Raw genomic sequence first — 20,161 nt, forward strand, 5'->3', positions numbered from 1 at the left:
GTATAAGGCCTTATACTTATCTTTCACCTAGAAAGCTGTCTTAACCTCAAAGTTGGCTTTGCTCGAACTAATTAGCCCTCTTAGTTGCCTATTTACTTTGATGAGAAACATTTTTATTTTATCCTTCCTGATTATTATCATATGTTTTTCTTTTGTTGTATATCCTGTTTAATTTGGGATGCCACCACGGTGGGTTTTTTTTGGTTCGAGTCCTGGGCTTATTTCTTGTAAGTACAGCAGCCATTGACATGGTTGTAAAGAGTTTCTAAGAGCAATTCAGCATAGGCTGCTATATTTTTGGGGTATGGAGAGGCATTGAATTTTTACAAACCATCATTTTATAAAAGGCAATTTATAAAGGAAAAGTTCCTAACTGTTACTGGTTTTAATGGAATTACTGAGGTGTTTTTGATTGCAAAGGAGATAGCTTTATGGTCAGACCACACTAGGGAGGATGAAACAATGGTGGGAGGCAGAATTCTCCCATATTTGTGAGCAAGAGATCAGTATGTTTGAGCCTCTAGTGAGCATAGTCACTTTTTGGTCAAGGTAGCTTGTATTTACAAAGTTCATGAATCTCTGTGCTTGTAGATCTGAGGTGCCTAGCATTCCCTATCTGTAGAATCAGAATCACATTTGTTGGCCAAGTATACATGCATACAAGGAATTTGACTCCAGTTTTGATGACTCTCCAAGTATAAGTTACATAATCGACATATACACAACTATTAGTTACACACCTGAGATAAAAAAAACAAGACAGAGAATGCAAATATACATATACATACAAGTGCAAAGTACAACTCAGTGCAAGAAATGCAGAAGTAAACACTGAAAAACAAGTATTAATAATATGTAAACAGTATTGCAAGACCCTAGGAGGCCTGGGGAATAGGGTACCCAACCTGATTAAGCTGAATTGACCATTTATGAGCTTGATGGCCTGTGGGGAAAAAAAGCTGTTCCTATATCTGCTTGTTTTGGCATATATTAATCTATAACACCTGGCTGATAGAAGAAATTCAAAAAGGATGTTTCTTGGATGTGAGGGGTCGGTGATGATTTTTCCTGTCTTTTTCATGTCTCTGGAGTAGTACATGTCCTGTAAGGTGGGCAGACTAGCACCAGTGATATTTTCAGCAGACCTAAATATTCATTGTAGCCTGTTTTTGTCATGTTTAGTCACTGATCCAAACCACACTGTTATGGATGAGCTGAGAACAGACTCGATGACTGCTGTGTAGAATGGAATCAACAGCTCCTGTGGAAGGTTGAACTTCCTCAGTTGTCATAGGAAGTACATTCGCTGTTGTGTCTTATTTATGGTGGACCCTACATTGGTCTACCATTTCAAGTCCCAGGAGATTATGGATCCCAGAAGTGTGAAGGATTCTACAACTGACACAGCAGTATTGAGTATGGGAGGAGGGATAATATTGTGGGACTTCTCCTAAAGTCCACTGTCATCTCCACAGTTTTGAGAGTGTTTAGCTCCAAATTGTTCTGACTACAGGATGGTCTATAAAGTTGGATGGTATATATATATATATATATATATATATATATATATATATATATATAATTTACTCTCAACTTATGCGGCCTACCACATCTCAGACATATATAATGAGATAATTGCACAGTAAAAGCATAATGTCATGATCCACAATATCGGAGATGTGGTGGATGCTCCTCTCGCAGGACCCATGGCAGTGGGAGAAGTGCTATTCTATGTGCTATTGTGCTGTGAACCACAACATTGTGGTATTATGCTGCAGTTATCTCATGATACAAGTCTGTGCTTTGCTAGTCCTCCGTAGGTTCATTGTAAATATAAATATGTATGCATGTGTCTGTGTATATCTATGTATCTATCTATATATATATATATATATATATATATATATATATATATATATATATATATATATATATATATATATATATATATGTACATATGTGTGTGTGTATATATATATATATATATATATATATATATATATATATACACACACACACACACACACACACACACACACACACTTCAGTCTTGCAATGGGCTTTAACATGGGTCAAGATAGGGGTGAGATTCGTACTTTGACAATGTCAGGTTCGACATTGTCACCATTCCGCCTCCGGACTTCAACTGAAGTGGGTTTTACCGAACCCACTTCAACCTTACCATAGTAAACCATATATGTCATATATGTATTGCTTGAGTTTGTTTTATTATTTATTTCACTTTGTTTACTGTGAAAAGTTTGCCCCTATTACAACTTTCAGTGACTTCATATTATTATTAGTTAGAGGCTGCATGTGGTTTACCCTTGCATAACTGCTTCAGTATTAAAACAGTAACTTTCATAATTCACTCCACTCATGTTGAAAATAAGCTTTATTTTTGCACATTCAGGCCTCATTAATGTGGTCTTGCAGTTGTAGTATGGAGTTGCATGTAGAAGATGACATTATGTGTCCTTCTATCCAAAGAGTTGCAAGATGTTATTCAAGCAAATTGTCAGCATCCTGACATTCTGACACTCAGGCCTGTTATCCAAAAAAGGGTTGATAGAAAGTATAGAGCACCTCTCGACAGACTTCATCTGTACAATAATCAGAAAGTCTATCTGGCAGTAATCTCTGTCTTCTCCTCATTAGAGTAAAGAAAGGCATTTTGTCTTCTTTTCTCACTTTCTGATAGAAAATCATGATTAATTGATGACATTGCAACAAGGTATGCGCTTTTAGTAATCTAGCAATAAGATTCTTTAATTATTTAGGTATGCGCTTTTAGTAATCTAGCAATAAGATTCTTTAATTATTTGGCTAAGTGGTTAAATATCAGAGTTCTAGCTTGAATCCGATGTGAGAGTTCATACAAGGCCTTCCTGAAAGTGATACTAGGGATAAACTATAAAAAAGTTGACCCCCATATTAGACAAGATTGGAGTTTATATTCCTAAGTGGGCCTATGAAATAGCAACAGCTGCAACTTCAGGTTTTTTTTATGTCAGATCTTTTGTTAAGAAGGCATTCTTGGCTAAGGATACAAAGCCTCAGCTTCTATAGATATTATTTGAGAAACCAGCAAAGAATATGCTTACTAATCATAATTAATGGCTTCTGATGATGTCTTTTACTTGTAAGATGAAAGCACTAAACCTGTTTGATTTTTTACAACAGCAGTTTGTTTTTAAGCTTTTTTAAGCTGTAGGACAATAAATGCTTTATGGATACAAGTTCTGGTCCCCTGGAGCACCTGGTTTATTTTATTTCTGGATTATCTACTGGGTTTTCTACCTTCTTGTCTTTTACTGGATGCTTACTAATCTGAAATGTCTTTAGAAAGCATAACTCTTCTCAGAAGCCGTAGCAGTCAGTTGCTATCTACCTCCATTTCTGTAGGGAAAGAAAGAGTTTGGCAATGGAGATCTCAGTGAACACTGTCTGGGTCTTTTCCTTCAGAATTCTGCAGACCATTTCATAAGGCTGTTCAGGGAAATTCCATAAAATTTCACACAAGGCTTATATTCAACATGTTTATTTATTTACATTTGTTTAACCAGTTAGTGTCCAACTGGGTTGGAAACCCGTTTTCAGCAGAGACCCAACAGTACAAATTAGTTAACTACAAGTATTTAAGAACAAATATAACAAAAATGCATGTTATAAATTCACACAAGGAATGCAGGGTCACAGTAAAACTTTTACATGGTATGCAAAATAAATTATGTAAATTATGAAGTTATAAAATGTATACAATATCCACAATACAAATTAGAAAATTTAGAAGTTTAACAAAAGTATACAATGCCCAAATGAAAATCAGTTTGACAGTATGCAAGTCATGCAAGAGATAAGCAGTAATAGGAGTATCATGCTAGAACTGAGCAGTAGTGGGAAGAGAAACTAGCCAGGAGCAATATAGTGGCAAAGTCAGTTAGTATTTAGGTAATCTTTCAGGGCAGCTTTAAATGTGGACAAGTTGGGATTTTTTTGGATGTGCTAAGAAAGATTATTTCAGTCTTTGGCTATTTTATAGGAATAGAGGGAGTTGCCATGATAGTTGTAAGACTGAGTCACTTTTAGCATTAGTTTGTTGGATGACCTAAGGAACCTACAGTTAGAGTTAGGTTGGACTAGGTTTGAATGAGCTGGGCAGTCTGGTGGGTTGTATTTGATCTTATGGGCAAAAAAAAGTTGCTGTAGTGCTAACAGGTTGGGAAATTCCAGCCAGTTGAGTTGTCAGAGAGCTGTGCAGTGGTGGGTTTTATCGGCTGATTGGTGCCAAACTTAGCTATTTTGTTATAGCAGGACTCTAGTTTTTTGAGGTCAGTTTTAGAAAGGCTGATAAAGAACTGAGAGCAGTAGAGGGGGGGGGTGGATCACAAGTGAGATCTTGTAGTGCCAAGTCTAGCTTGCTGTGTAAAGTAAGGTTTAACCCTACAGAGAGTGGACTTTTTTGATTGTCAGGCAGGTGTGTTTATCGAATTTTAGTGTATCGTCTATGCTAACTCCAAGCAGCTTAGTCTGACTGGTGGGTTCAATTATTGTACTATTAGAGGAGTTTATGGAGGGGGTGGTGTGCCAAGTTTGGATGATTTGGATGATTTGTTAGAGAAGATCATGAGCTTGGTTTTATTTGGGTTGAGGATGAGTTGATGGCTGGTGAGGTAATTTTCAGTATCCTGGAAAGATGTTTGCATTTTGTGTTGAAGTTCTTGAGGGGAGTGGGCTATGCAGATAAGAGTGGAATTGTTAGCATATTGGATGATTGTGGCATATTGGGTAGCAGTATTAAGGTTATTGGTAAATATGACAAAGAGGAGGGGCCCAAGTATCGAGCCTTGGGGTACCGCCATGGTGACCAGTAATAGTGGGAAGAGGTTGTTTGACCATTTAGTGGCCTGTTGGCGGTTTGATAGGTAACTGTGGAACCGTATTAGGAGTGAGGTACTGAGATTATAAGTGGCAAGTTTGTTGAGTAGTAGCTGGTGTGATACTGTGTCAAAACTTTTAACATGTCTATGAAAATAGATGATACTATCTGTCCTTCATTTTTGAGATGCGAATCAAATCTGTAAAGGATATGAGAGCTGTGTTTGTACTATGTTTAGGTCTGAATCTGTGCTGAGAGCTGGATAGTGGGTTGCTAGTGGTGAGGTTGTTCATGAGTTGCTGGTGAATGCATTTCTCTAGGATTTTGGCTATCGGAGAAAGGATGACAATGGGATGGTAATTAGTAATAACTCTAGATGGACCGCCCTTATGTACTGATATAATATGAGAAATCTTCCATAGGTTAGGTACGTACTGTTCTGAGATAGAGCAGTTTATTAATATGGATATGGAGTAAGCAGTGGATGGAGCAGCTAGATGTTCATCGTGTTTCACTGTTGCAGTCATGACTGTTGGGTTCTCCCCTGCCGGCAGGCAGTCCTCGGTCTCGGAGGCCTGTCTTTGTCCTTGCGTCATTTATGAACTCCGGTAGCCGGAACCGTATCCGACGACATTTTGTAATTAAAACGCCTACCGAAGTAATGAAAAGCAAAATTGTACCTTCGTTTAATAGTACGTTGATTGAATCTAGCACAAAACCGACAACTAGCTACGTCGTGGTCAGGGCCTAAGCAAGGAATACAGTAAGAATGAAAATCCTTATGAGGTATTTGCTTCCCACATGAAATACAATTATTAACTTTTTCTGACATCAGACTGGAGCAAGAAAAAAGTTTCCCCAACGGGGTACTTAGCTTTGAGTAGAAGAAGAGAGTCTTCGGACTGAAGTTTGATTAGAAAAAATTGTCAGGAGTCAGCTGACCGGCACTTGCAAACTGCTATCACTGCACGGCAAGAAAGACTGGAGTACTCCTGGCACTCTGACGTCAGGGAGCATGGCTGAACAGCCAACGCCGGACCCAGACTTTGGGATTCTGGCCGACCGAGGACTGCCTGCCAGCAGGGGAGAACCCAACAGTCATGACTGCAACAGTGAAGACACTCGAACATCTACATTTATGGTAAGTGTACACAACTGTACTTTTTAGGTACTCATTGGGAAGCTGGTCAGCAGCCAGACAGGTTTTACTTTATGTAGTAGTTTTTTTTGTGTGTGTAGGTAGTTTGAATGGGTTTAAAAGCGAAATAGTTAGCGGCATCAGAGGGTGGGGAGGGGACAGTGAGTGGTAGTTTTATTTTGCTATCTAAAAGAGAGGTGGTAGAATTAATGAAGTGAGACTTGAACTGTGAGGCTAAGGGTTCAGTGGTATTGCTAGTGAGTGGAGCTCAGGTGGAGGTTTTACCAGGGTTGAGGAGGTGGTTGATGTTTGCTAGATGTTTGGGGGTTGTGCTCTTATTTTTGTTGGCAGGTAGGAAAGTAGTTGTTTCATCACTGATGACTCTTTTCTTAGCTTGGTTTCTAAGTTTCTAAGTTGCTGTTAAAGGGTACAACCATTTTTGTTTTTGGTTGTATGGTATAGTGACCAGGCTCTATCCCTTTGTTTCAATAGTTGTTTAGTTTAGTCATGGGAGCTGTTTGGATTTTTGGAAAAAATTTCTGTAGGGGGCTAGGTTATTTAATATTTCAAGGAATTTGCTGTTTAAGTATTCTACATTGAGGTCTAGATGCAGTTTTTTTAAATGGGGACGAGTCACAGTGTTGCAGTAGTAAACTGAAGGTGTCAGGGGCGAAATTCATTTTGGTACAGGTGTATTTGTAAGGGATACATGTTTGGATATGTATTCTTTTCCTGACTAGAAATATAGGGGCATGGTCATTTAGTATGACTGGTAGACAGCCTGCCTTCTACCCCAGGTTTGGCTTGTTAGTTAAAATCCAGTCAAGTAGCATTTTTTTTATTTGAGTGTTTGTCTGGGTGGGTGGGATAGTTTATGCTTTGGGTGAAGTTGTATAAGTTTATGAAGTTGGTAGGGGAGTCAGAGGAGCAGGAGAGTGAGTCAAGGTTGAAATCACCTAGGATGATGGTTTCTTGGATTAGAGAAAAAGATAACCAGGACAGGAAGGATTCTATGCTATGAAGCTTGTTACCTGGTGGTAGGTAAATGGCAATGATATTAATGACTTTGTGAGGATTAACATGTAGGCAGGTGATAAGGATTTCATGTAGACGTATCCACAAATTAAGAACCAAAACAATCAGCAAAAGAGCAGAGCCAGTACACAGAAGACCAAACCAATCCAATTTATTGAAACAATTTTAGCACTTTCATCAGAATGTATCCACAGACTTCTTCAGAAATGACCATTTGTTGTTATTTAAGAGTCTTTGATGTGAGGCTTTAACCAGGTTTCAGTTATGACTGCAATGTCAGGAGAGTAAGTGGCCAGGGTTGCATGGAATTCAGGGATTTTGTTTGCAAAGTTTCTGAGATTGAAATTTGTTATTAGAAGTTCAGAGTTACAAGTAGTAGGTATTGTGGGATGTGTAACAATGTCAGTGAGGTTTTGGATTGATGTCGAATGACAGGAGACTGAAAGTAACTGATTAGTTGGATGGGAGTTGCAAATGGTGCCTGAGTTGGGATGAATATCTGACTGGAGTTTTATCTGTGTTAAAGAGTACAATATTTTTTTAGTTTGGATATTAGTTGGTTATATGTGTAGTAGGGTAGCTGAGGGTTGGTGTGTTGATGATGTCTTAAGGAAAAATAATAGTATTGTATCTAAGGTTAACATTGGTGATGGCATGTTGATAAGGTGTGCATGGAAGATGGGGAGAGGTGCATGTGAGTGTTGGGGATGGGTAACACTTGATTTTATAACCGTGGAGGTCAGTGGTATAGTAAGCTAGGAGGAGAAGGAACAATAGCAGAGTGTAGCAATGTTGTAAACAGTGGCAGAATTTCATTGTGAGAGAAGAGTTGTGAGGAATAGAGGAATTGAAGTAGATGGGACATAGAGTAAGTTTTGTATTGAGTAAGGTTGTGCCTAGGTGGAGCTAGTGAAGAGGTGACTATAAGGCTATTACAGTGCAAGGGGTGGGGATAGTTCTGGTAGAAGGGATTGATTGGAGAATGGAACAGGGGTGTGGTTTCCTTAGGTATAAAGGAAGTGAAAGTGGTGTTGGGTGGGAATGGGGATAGGGTAGGGGAGCGGAGTCAGCCCAAGCATAGTAAGGGCGAAAAGAGTGGGATGGGCCTGAAAATGTCGGCGCTCTCTAGAAACATTCACCGAGGTATGCAATGCACTTAGATAAGCTTAAGTGTAAGCAGACAAAAGTGGCCAACATATAGACTGTAAGCAAGCTAAAACAGTTATTGTATGAGGTATTGTCCTGACAGAAAAATAAATTGTATGTAGGCAGCATACCCTGCCCTTAAAATAAGCTCACAGCCCTGGAGCCACAACTAGTTTAAATAACACAGTAATGTAAAAATACAAGCTTGCAGAAAGAAATAAGCAGAAAGGAGGAGAGGGTTTAACTCCTTGCTGTCGGGACACACTCAAAACACCACTAGGTTGCCGATACTGTTAGATAAAATTAAACAGACTAGAAATTATGTTAAACAGTATTCCTAGCACCTACAGTTTATTTTATTAGTTGTCTGGTCTTGAGTCAATATTAGCTGAAGGTTACATTTCCCAAACGGGAAGAGTTTAGTTGTGAAACAGGTGGTGGTGATTTGCTGAAGCAGCAGGTAATAAATGAAGAGTAGGCAGGGTTAACTAAAGTAAAAAAAGAAAGGAAAATAGTCAAAACATCATAGACATTGCAGTCAAATGTAACTGCATAGACAGTGTAGGTTAGCTGGGGAAGACAGTAGATATTACCAGAAAAATGCAGTTATTAAAGTGGCTTCAGTATAACACTATGCGTATTAACCAAGCAGACATAAAATGTGTGTAACACCCAATACACAGTAGTATACAACTGTTGATGCAGGGATTAAAAGGATATTTACAGAAATATTGTTACAATGCAGTAGTCAGCTTTAACAAGGTAACAAACAAGCTAAGCTATACAGCAGTTTACAGTGCTGAGACAGAGATGCTGAGCAACACACTTACAGTGCAGCGGACATTTTAACCAAGTAACATGCAAGCTATGCAAATAAACAGAATCAGTATTGAAATAGAAACTCTGACAAGCACACTGCTGCAGGTCACAAATACAGGATGAAAATGGCCCGGTTGTTAACTCTGTCTCAAATGTCACAAAGAAGACCAATTCTGCTACAACATTTAACTTTTTGTGATGATATCAGCCAGTTTTATACCAAAATAAAAAGTGTGATTGAGCATAAACTTATGCCTTGTATATGGCGTCTCTGATGCGAACAACAACAAGGAATACTTTTTTTAAAAATGGCACCTGGTAGCCAGGTGGGATATCATACCTCTGTTAGGCTTCAGTAGGAGGAGCCTGAGAACATCAGTGCTTGCTAGAAACAATCACTGAGGTATGCAATGCACTTAGATAAGCTTAAGTGTAAGCAGAAAAAACAGTGGCTAACATAGAGACTATAAGCAAACTAAGAGTTATTGTGTGAGGTATTATCCTGACAGAAAAATAAATAGTATGTAGGCAGCTTACACTGCCCGTAAAATAAGCTCGCAGCCCTGGGGCCACAAATAGTTTAAATAGCACAGCAAGGTAAAAATACAAGGCTGCAGAAAGAAATAAGCAGAAGGAAGGGGGCTAACTCCTTGCTGTTGGGACGCACTCAAAACGCCACTAGGCTGCCAATACTGTTAGGTAAAATTAAATAGACTAGAAATTATGTTAAACAGTATTCCTAGCACCTATCTCATTAAGTTCATAGAAAAGCTTGTTAAACAATAAGGCAATATGATAAGTGTATGTTTTTCAAAAAGAATCAGCCTTTTACTCCATGCTTATTTTGGTCTCCTCAGGGGACAGTACTTGGAGCTCGGATTACATTTTCAAACATCAACCATTTTATCTGTACCAAAAAATTCAGATTGGTGACCTTGAAAGCTGTCTCAGTCTTCAAAGAGAAGAACTCATTCATAGTAACTTAGTACATTGAGGATAAACATAGCCACATCTATATAAGACCAGTTCACAGAAAATCATTTTTTTAAACAAGAAACATCTTTATTAAATTATCACTTATGACATAGGCAATCAATACATTTATATAAATGAAAACAAGCCATATTGACATATTTTCAGATGCAAACATTGTACATCACTTGTAATTTATTCTGTCATTGTCAGTTAAACATTACAAAGCTCATTCAATTCCTGCCTTCCCTTAAACCTCAATCTTCCTCTAAATCATTATTCTGCACATATTGTTTCCAAATTCCCATTTTCTATGTAATTTCCTCCAACCCTTTTCATAAGATCCAGTTTCCAGTTCTTTTATCTCTGTTACTGTATTCACTACTTCTAGTACAATTGGTATAGACTTTGATTTCTGGTTTCTAGTCATTGCTTTGTTGGCAATCACCAAAATTAAACTCAGAAAGGACTTAATATGTCTAACCAATTCTGTTTCTGTATCATAGATCAAAATAATCTTCTCCGCAGCCACTCCAGTCCACTTACCCAGCACTTCTGTCAAAGTAGTGTGCAGGAAATCCCCAAAGTCTGCCAACGCATTACACTTCCAAAAAATGTGTTCCCGATTGCCTCTTTCTTCCCTCTCACACCTCCAACATTTTCAATCAACCTTAGGACAAATTCTTTGGAGTCTGCTTGGGGTGTAAAAATAACTATGCAATGCTTTTCCAAGTAAAGATGCTAAATCCATTAGATGTTCTTGCATATTTGGGAGCCATACATATATCCCCCCATTGTTTCTTTGTGAATTACTTATCCAGTTTATTTTTCCAATCCTTTCTAACCTTCTCTGATTGATTCCTATAGTTACCATGCTTTGTTTTTATATGTCTTGCTTATTATTCATTTTTAACAGCAGCTTATGTTCTAGTTGCTACTAAAAACTCTACCAGTGCTTGTCTTTCACTTAGAATCCCTATATTTCTTTCTCTTTCCCTGTACTGTGATATCAATCCTTGATAGCGAAGGCCATCTCTGGCCTACAGTCCAAATGAATTCTTGGCCACTTCCCATTATGTTATCTTTCTTTCTCTAATTATTGGCTCCCAATACCTTGGTTCCTTTGTTAGTTTCATTCAGAAAATTCCAGCCTCACTTGCCTATCATGTGTACCCCGAATTGGAGTCAGCCCTTTTCAGCAGAATTTCCTTTCTCTGTCCCAGAGTTCGCTTATTTTGTAGAATAATTCCTGCTACTTTAAGAATATGTTATTCTGTATGGTTATTGTAATTCTCCTTAAGGATCTGCTTCCAAAATCCCAGTCTCTCCTTGTTTCTCAGGCTTCTCCCCTGTTTCATCATCTTCCCTTTCACTTTGAATTATAGCTTTCTGTTTATACTATGTACAGGAGCCTTAACAGTGTAGCTCTGAAATATCTGTTCATATCAATTAATCCCAAACCACCTCGTTCTATTGGAAGGATCAACTTATCCCACTTGTCTCTCGCCCTCTTCTCCTTTTAGATAAAATCCGCCAACGCCCTATTAATTGCTATTCACAACTTCTCCTCTGGTTGATAAAAAATATACCTGACCTTTGTATAAAACTAAAAGTATTAAAAACATTTTTACTGCTTGTATCTTGCTGTCTATATCCATAAAACAGAGCTTTGAATTTCTCACTTTTTACATTACCTTTTTAGTCTCTTCCCTCATATCCTTAGCTACCATAACATAATCCTTTTTAATCCATACTTCTAAGTACTTCATTATTTTATCATGTCCCTATAAATATTGGTACTTGTGTGTGGGTGCATAGTTTACAGTTATTCCCTTTGTTTTCTCTTCATTACTTTTGTATCCCAAAAAGACTTAAAACTGTCTCAGAATGTTCCACAACACTGCAGTGTACTTTTCTGTTTTTATCAGGTATAAAATAATGTCATCTGCAAATAAAGCAAACTTTTCCTTACTACCATATAGATTATATTCTTGAATTTCTGAATCCCTTATTTTCTTTGCCAGTGATTCTAAATGTAACAAAATTACAAAGGTAAAAGAGGGCAACCCTGCCTGTTTCCACTGCACAAACAGAACTTATTAGAGTGCCCCCCCCCACACACACACTTTCATTTTCACCTCCGATTTCTCCTATATCCTCCTAATCAACCTTTTAATTTTATCAGGAAATGCATATACTTCCATTGCCCTACTCATAAAATTCCAACTTACTGTGTTGAATGCTTTCTCTGTAACAAGACCCACCAACAACAATGGTATTGTATTACATTTTCCCCCTGGTTCATCATTGTTCTGTTAATGTTATCAATATTTGCCTCCCTTCCACAAAACCACACTGATCCACATATGTCTATTTTGGCATTATCTTTTCACTTTTTAGCCATTATAGACATAAACACTTTATAATCATGGTTTAGAAGATATGGGCCTGTATGAAGTTGGATATTTTGGGTCTTTACCAGCTTTAAGTATTACAGGCTCCACCACTTTCTTCCAGGATGTTGGTGATTCTCCTCTTTTTAAAATACTGTTAAAACCTTCCAGATCTTTATCACTTTCCTCATTGCTAGCTTCCAAACCACCACAAGAATACCATCTGCTCCTGCAGACTTTCTTTTAGAGTAGTTGTACATCACCATTTTTATCTCATCTCCTTCTATGCTGTTAGTGATTAAGCCTAATCTACCTCTAACTATGCCATATTTAATTCTTCCATAAACATTTCCATTTGTACCTTTTCTTGATTTCCACATTTCTTAATTTTATTCAGATTTTCTTGAAATTTCTGAAATATTTCTAATACCTCTGCAGGTCTCTGTTTCTTTTCCTTGTTACAGGCTCCAGTCACAGGACATACTTGAGGTTTTAAGTAACTCATTTTCACTTCCAGTTTTACAACTGTCCAGTCTGGTTATTAACAACAGCAAGAATATTTACTAAATGTTTTGCTGCAGTGTTTGCTTAAATCAGAAGTCAGCAAATCAACATTTCTCTTTGTCTAGATGAGGTTTGACAGAGATGTAGACAATTGATCAGTCACTGTTTCATAGGACTACAATCATGTCACCATAAATTGCAAAATAAATAAATAAATAAATAAATAAATAAATAAATAAATATTCCTGTTTTTGCCCAGCTCAAAAAATGACTTTCTTAAGGTTTCCTGTAGGCTCAGGCCAGATGAAAGCCTTTGATTGTTCCAGACATTCTTTTTTAAAAGGCAGTGCTACAAAGATGTGATATATTAGTAAGCATGAGGACACCAATGTATGTTCAGCTTTGAAAGGAAACTATTTAGATCTTGGAACAGCTGATTCATCACATTTTTAGCAGTGTATACTGCTTTAAACAAACCTTCAGGATTCCCTTAGCAGACAAATGTTTTCGACTTGGGAGTAGCAAATTGACCAGGCAGTCTTTCAGAAAATACTGAGATAATTTCAGCATGCCAAAAAATTAACCTATTTACCTGTGATTTGAAGAGTCGTATTCAAGTCTTCTGTTCCCTTATTCACCACTGCAAAGTCTGACATCTCATTAGTCTTTCTCAGTTTGATTCACGGACTAATGTTTGCTTCCCCTCCAGTGTCAGACATTCAAAAGAGTCTTCTGAAAATGAAAAAGGGCAAATCAAATCTGAGTAATTTATTCTATTATCTTCAACTTGGCGAGGACAGCTGTGATTTACTCTCTTGATGTAGTTTACTTCTGAGCCTCCTTGTTAGTAGCCTTTTAGGCATCTGCTTACTCATCGACTAAGTAGTTTCATCCTAGTCTTAAATCTATAAATAATTTAGCCTGGAGGATAGAATCTTAATGACTTAAATAAGTTGTCTTTAACAAAAGTGTTAAACATCCTCAAAGAGGCCAAGAGATCCACCGCTAAGAAAACATACCTTCAGGAAAAGAAGCATTGCTTGTTTGGACATTCTGTAAATGGCTGGATCCTTTAAACTTTCAATTTTCAATCCTTCTAGATTGTTTAAATCATTTTTTTACCTAACTTTGCATAGTCATTAATTAAAATGCACATTTTTGCAAATTTAACTTGTATTCCTGTGTTTCCACAGATCACAACATATTCATATGTTAAGACCTTTTGTAAGGTTAGCTTCCACTTGGATCACCAAAAATACAACTCCCAGTCATGGGACTTTTTTTTCCCTTTCCAAGCTGTTTTTATATTGCTATAACCAATTCACAAAACATTTTGAAACATAATCTTACCTTTTAAATATTAATTGAACAATTACACTTATCAGAAACAAAACACTCCTTTGGAACTCATTGTTCTTCCTAATGGCTTACAGTGATTTGTCAGAGAGGTATCCATTATACCAAAGCTTTAAAATAAGTAATTAGAAGTAAAAATGCTCACAATAAAGACTATAATAATCTTAAAATATTTTTCATTACTCAGATGCCTTTCCCACCTGCAGTGTCCAAGGCTTCTATATCATTTTTTCTTGATCCTTGACATACAATGCTGAAAGTTCTGTTTCTTTTTTTTTTTTAATCATAATTTGATTGCCATCCAAAGTAGGCTAGGATTTTATGATTAGGGCAGTGGAAGCATTTGCATTTTCGGATACAACATAATAGGTTAATTAGAAGGATATGTGAGAGTTCAGAGTCAAAAATCATAGCGGGAGGGTTCCTCTCTGATAAGTTGTATTTGAACAGAGGAACCAGGCATGGGTGTCCTTTTTCTCCTTTCTTATTTGAGTTATATTTAGAACCACTGGCAAAGAAAATAAGGGACTCAGAAATTCAAGGATATAATTAGTATGGTGTTCAAGAAAAGTTGACTTTATTTGTTGATGATATTATTTTATACATGATGGAACCAAATAAGGACATCTCAGTGTTGTGGAATAGTCTGAGACAGTTCCAAATTGTTTTTTTTTTTTTTGGGGGGGGGTATAAAATTAATGAAGGTAAAACAAAGATTATGCTATAAACTGTGTACCCACACATGAATTGATCCAGCCATACCCATGTTTATAAAGACTTGATAAAATGAAGTATTTAAGAGTATGGATTAAAAAAGGATTCAATTATGGCAGCTAAGGATATGTGGGAAGAGACCAAACAAAATGTAATACAAAAACTGGAATCCATTGCCAATGGATATGGATAGCAAGATACAAGCAGTGAGAATATATTTAGTCCCTATAGTTTTATATAAAGGTTAGGTCTATTTTTAGCATTCAGATGAGAATTTATTGCTAGTAATTAATAAAGAGTTCAAGGATTTTTATCTGGGAGGGGAAGAGAGCAAGAGCAAGTGAGATAAGCTCATCCAACAGAACAAGGATATTTAGAATTACCTGCTTTAAAGGAATATTTTAATGCTATACCATTAAGGCTTATATATATATATATAACATAAGCAAAAAACTACAATTCAGAGTAGAAAGTGATGATGATGAGGCAGGGGAGAATTCATGAAATAAGGAAAGAGTGGGATTTTGGATGCAGATCCTTAAGGAGAATAACCACAGTCATACAGAATATTATAGTGATAAAGTAACAGTAAGTATACAAAGAATGAAGCAAACACAAAAATGAAGACAGGAAACTCTGCAAATAGAGGTGAGTACAATTTGGGGTATAGAGGATAGGCAAGAGGGGGCTAGAATTTACTGAGGGAAGCTGACAAAGGAACCAAGGTATTGGGAGCAAATAATTAGACAGAGAAAGGTAATAGAAAGGGAAGAGGCCAAGAAGACATTTGGACTGCATGTTAGAGATTGCCTTTCCTATTAGGGATTGATATCAGAGTATAGGTAAAATGTGATATGGGAATCTTAAGTGAAGGACCTGCAGTAGTTGAGTTTTTAGTTAAATCTAGTATAGAAGCTGCTGTTAAAAATAGATAAATAATAGGTCATATAAAATGTTGCACCATAACTGTAGAAATCAATCAAAGGAAGTCAGAAAAGATTGAGAAGAGAGATTAGATAAGCAATTCAAAAGAAACAATGGGAGCATATATGTATAGCTCCCAAAAATGCAACAAAGTCTAGAAGATGTAGGATTTTTGCCTGGAAGTTGAATTTTTTCTCAGGTAGATGTCAAATGTTGGAGTTGTAATGGGAAAGAAAGAGGTAACTGGGAACATATGTTTTGGTTGCTCACCCACACAGTCTCTTCAGCTTTCATACATGCATTCACTCACTCACTCACTCTGATCGCTCACCCGCACAGTCTCTTCAGCTGCCATACATGCATTCACTCACTTTCTCTCTGATCTGTCACAAACAGTTGCTTTTGCTTTCATACAGGCATTCACTCACTCATTCTCTCCGATCTCTCACACACAGCGTGCCATTGAAAATTGCTCCATGTGCCCCACTTAGCACAAGTGCCATAGGTTTCCGACCCCTGCCCTACAGAGTACTCTGTCAAAAATACTGGGTGAAGAAATGAGCGTAACTAAGGAAATTATTTTTTTGAGCTGAGATACAACATCTGAATTGCCTAGACATAATAATGCCTTATTAAGTTTAATTCTAATGCCTGCCAAAAAAAGTGTTTACTAGAAAATGGATATCAAAGTATTTGCTTTAATATTGCTACACACTCAAGTTTGCTAGTTTGTACTGCAGTTAAACTGTTTTTGTTACTGTTTTAACTGTTTTTCTGCAAAATAAATAAATAAATAAATAAATAAACTTCTAAGCTTGTTTGCCGCCTTTCCTGTAACTAGTCTAGTCCAGATACAAACTTGCTGTATCCAGGACTGTTTTGTAAGTTTCTGAACCCCCCAGACCTTTCTGTGTTGGAGGCAAGCCCTCTAGCTTATCAGTGGGAGTGGTAAGCACTAGGTAGCCTATCAACCACAAGAGGAGTGGTTTCTGGCCCAGAAATTGTAGTCTATTGACTGTTTGGGCAGTTTTTTCATCACTTTCAACTTTCTGGTTTAAAAGCCGGTATTTACGTGGGTATGCTCTTGTTTAAGCTCTGTGGATCCAGTTTTTGGCATCCTGCAGACTAAAAGAGCAACAAGAAACAGGAAGGAGATACTCCAAGTGCCTCCATTTTGATTTTTTCATAATTTACTGCTCTCTGGACTTGTTTTTTTTGTCATTTTTTAATTTATCTACATTTATTTAAACTGCAATTGCCTTAATATTGCTACACACGCAAGTGTGCTAGCTTGTATTGCATTTAAAGTGTTTTGCTACTGTTTGAACTGCTTTTCTGAAAAAAAAAAGAAAAAAGTTCTAAGCTTGTTTACCACCTTTCCTGTAACTAGTATAGTCCAGATACAAATGTGAAGTATCCAGGACTGTTTTGTAAGTTTCTGAGTTCCCCAGACCTTTCTGTGTTGGGGGGAAGCCTTCTAGCTTATCGGTGGGAGTGGTGAGCACTAGGTAGCCTATCTACCACAAGAGGAGTGTTTCTGGTCCAGAAATTGTAGTTTATTGGCCAAGTTTGTCCATTTTTCCATCGCTTTCAATTTTCTGGATTAAAAGCCCATCTTTGCACACCATGCATTGGCAGTCAGCTGAGGTAAACTATTACTGGTGCCAGAAAGTTTCCTCTTCAGTTTTTCCCTTAGAATGAGCTTGTTCTTTTACTTCTTGCACTTCAGTTAGTGTAATTGGCTAGCACTTTAACAGGCTTTTTTAGCATTTATTGTAGCACACTTAGGTGCTATCAGCACTAGCTGTTCATAGGGTCATAGGTGTACTAGGCTAATGGCCCTGGAACCTTTACAAGCCTAGCCCATAGGATTACCCTGGCATCGTGCCGCCGACCTTAGTTCCCAGTACCTCTGTCGAGTAGAGCCACTGGAGTGATCCCCAGAGTGAGTTTTCTATTTCCTATCCATTCATCAAGATTTTTCTTGAAGAGGGCCAGTGAGTTGCTCTGTTTGACATGTATTCTATGTATATGTATGTATGTAGTCTATTCCATAGCATGGGCAGTCTCTGGGTTATGAACCTGTCCTTCCAGCTTGTTCTGTTGATTGTGGTAAAGAGGTTGAGCTCAATGGAGCATGTGGTGCAGAGGGATTGGGATTTCTTTAGATGTAATATTTCTAACAGAGTTGGGTCAGACATGGCTTAGTAAGTCAAGCAGAGATCGCCTCCAAGTAGGTGATATGAGACAGAGAATAGTTGGAGCTTTTTGAGTCTGTCCATATAGGACAAGTGTTTAAGGCCTAGGATCCACTTTGTGAGGTACTTTTGTGGCCTCTCCAATTGTTGCAGGTGTCTAGTGAGGTACATGCCAAATGGGGCATTGTACTTGATGATTGGCCTAATGAGGGAAGAGTAGAGGGAGACAATGACCTCTTTCTTCCTGGATGTAAAACCCTTAGTAATGAAATGTGCCCCATAGAAGGACCTTCTGACCACAGTGGCAATGTGGTGGTCAAAGAGAGGTTGCTGTCAACCTGTGTTCCCAGATCTCTTATAACACCTTCTGTGTTCAGTGGACTACCATCGATGTGATAATTCATGGGAACCGGGTTTTTCCCAAAAGGGATGACGACACATTTTTTTGGCATTGAGCTTAAGGCCATGGTTCTGACACTAGTCATTGGTCTCAGTGAGGCCTGTTCCTACACAGTAACAGCACCGGTACTTATTAGTTATGACCACCCCTCCTGGTATGATTGTAGGACAATTTCCTGTGCTTTCTCCTGCTAACCTGGTGCACTTGGGCATTCTGAGACAGTGTGGCAACTGTCTAATGTACACAGACAACCCTGTCCTCTTACCTCCCAGCATTCATACCTGTGAGAGATGCACTTATATCACCGAAATGGAAGCAGTGCACACTCCAACCAAGACCGGAGTAACTGGTCAATAAGAGAAGGTCAACGCCTGCAACTCACTACATAGAACACACAGCCCTCCAAAACACCAACCATCACAACCCACACATAGAAACACAAACCATCCACCTACCTTTGCGGAGGCACTCAATAAAAATTTACCCAAACAACAGACACCTCTGAGACAGAAATGCACTTGACTACCACAACACAACACCAACCACAGAACACATAGCTCACCGCCACAGTGTGCCCTTCAACCCAAGCCCTTAAGACAAAGTACTTTCCCCAATGTACTAATCATAGAAGACTCAATTGTGAAGCACACTGATGCCCTACTCACTAAGTTGAACAAGGAGAAGGTGACAGTTGTCTGTCAGGTGCCAGGATCCACCACATAACAATTGCACTCAGGTCACTCCACAACAAGTACAAATATGCCTCAGTCATTGTCCATGTGGGTGTGAATGACTTGAGACGTACCTCCCAGGACTACATGAAAAGAAATGTGATGGAGCTTTCAGATTATGTGGCCTAGGCAGGTATGGCCATAGCCCTGAGCAGTATTCTACCATCACCTAGAATGATACCACAGTACTAGCAGAGAATGATTGACTTCAACAATTGTCTAAGTTTCTGGTGTCATTCTAAAGGGATCCAGTATCTGTCTGCCTGGGATGACATGATCGGCAGACCTCGATGCTTTGTCAGAGATGGCCTGCATCTGTCACCCCTGGGATTCCGGGTACTGGCTAAGGCTCTTGCCTCCCCTATAGTGCCTTTTTTAGGCAGTCTTCCAAAGACATGACCAAAATTCCACCATAACGGCTACAAACAAATGCAATCTGAGGGTCATGCTGCTCAGTGCTAGAAGTCTAAATCTGAAGATGCATTCGCTCGAAGCTCTCCCCAAAATGGAGAATGTTGACATCTGTGCTGTAACAGAGACCTATTTTAAAGAGGCAGAAAGCACCCCTGCACTCCCAGGGTACAACTCATTCCATACCTTTCTGCCCCAGAATGCGGCCTGAAGCTCCAAAGCCAATGGTGTCTCCATATTCTTAAAGGATATGCACACCTCTAGACTGGTAGCTCAGCATAATGCATCCGAGATACTTCAGGTACAACTAACACTGGGTAAGCCAGTGATACAAGTTATTGCCTGCTACAGAACCCCAAACATGTCCCTAGATTCACACGCCAACTTCCTAAGCACCCAAGAATCTATCAAGGTCCAACCCAATACTCTCATACTGGGTGACTTCAACTACCCTTCCATTGACTGGGAAAACTATTCAAGTACCAATGTACAGGCCCAACACTTTCTGGAATGTATCAGTTCCAGTGCCCTGGACCAGCTC

The 20,161-nt window shown here is 38.3% G+C and overlaps 1 protein-coding gene across 3 annotated transcripts in view; it reads left to right on the top strand.

Annotated features, from left to right (window-relative positions):
• The window catches only part of COL4A6 (collagen type IV alpha 6 chain), a 4,024,271-nt gene that overhangs the window by 2,593,037 nt on the left and 1,411,073 nt on the right, over window positions 1–20,161 (top strand). The window lies entirely within an intron of this gene.

The sequence above is a fragment of the Protopterus annectens genome, chromosome 15.part0 (assembly GCF_019279795.1).
Source record: "Protopterus annectens isolate FY-2018-M chromosome 15.part0, PAN1.0, whole genome shotgun sequence".
In the NCBI taxonomy this organism is placed as follows: Eukaryota; Metazoa; Chordata; order Ceratodontiformes; family Protopteridae; genus Protopterus; species Protopterus annectens.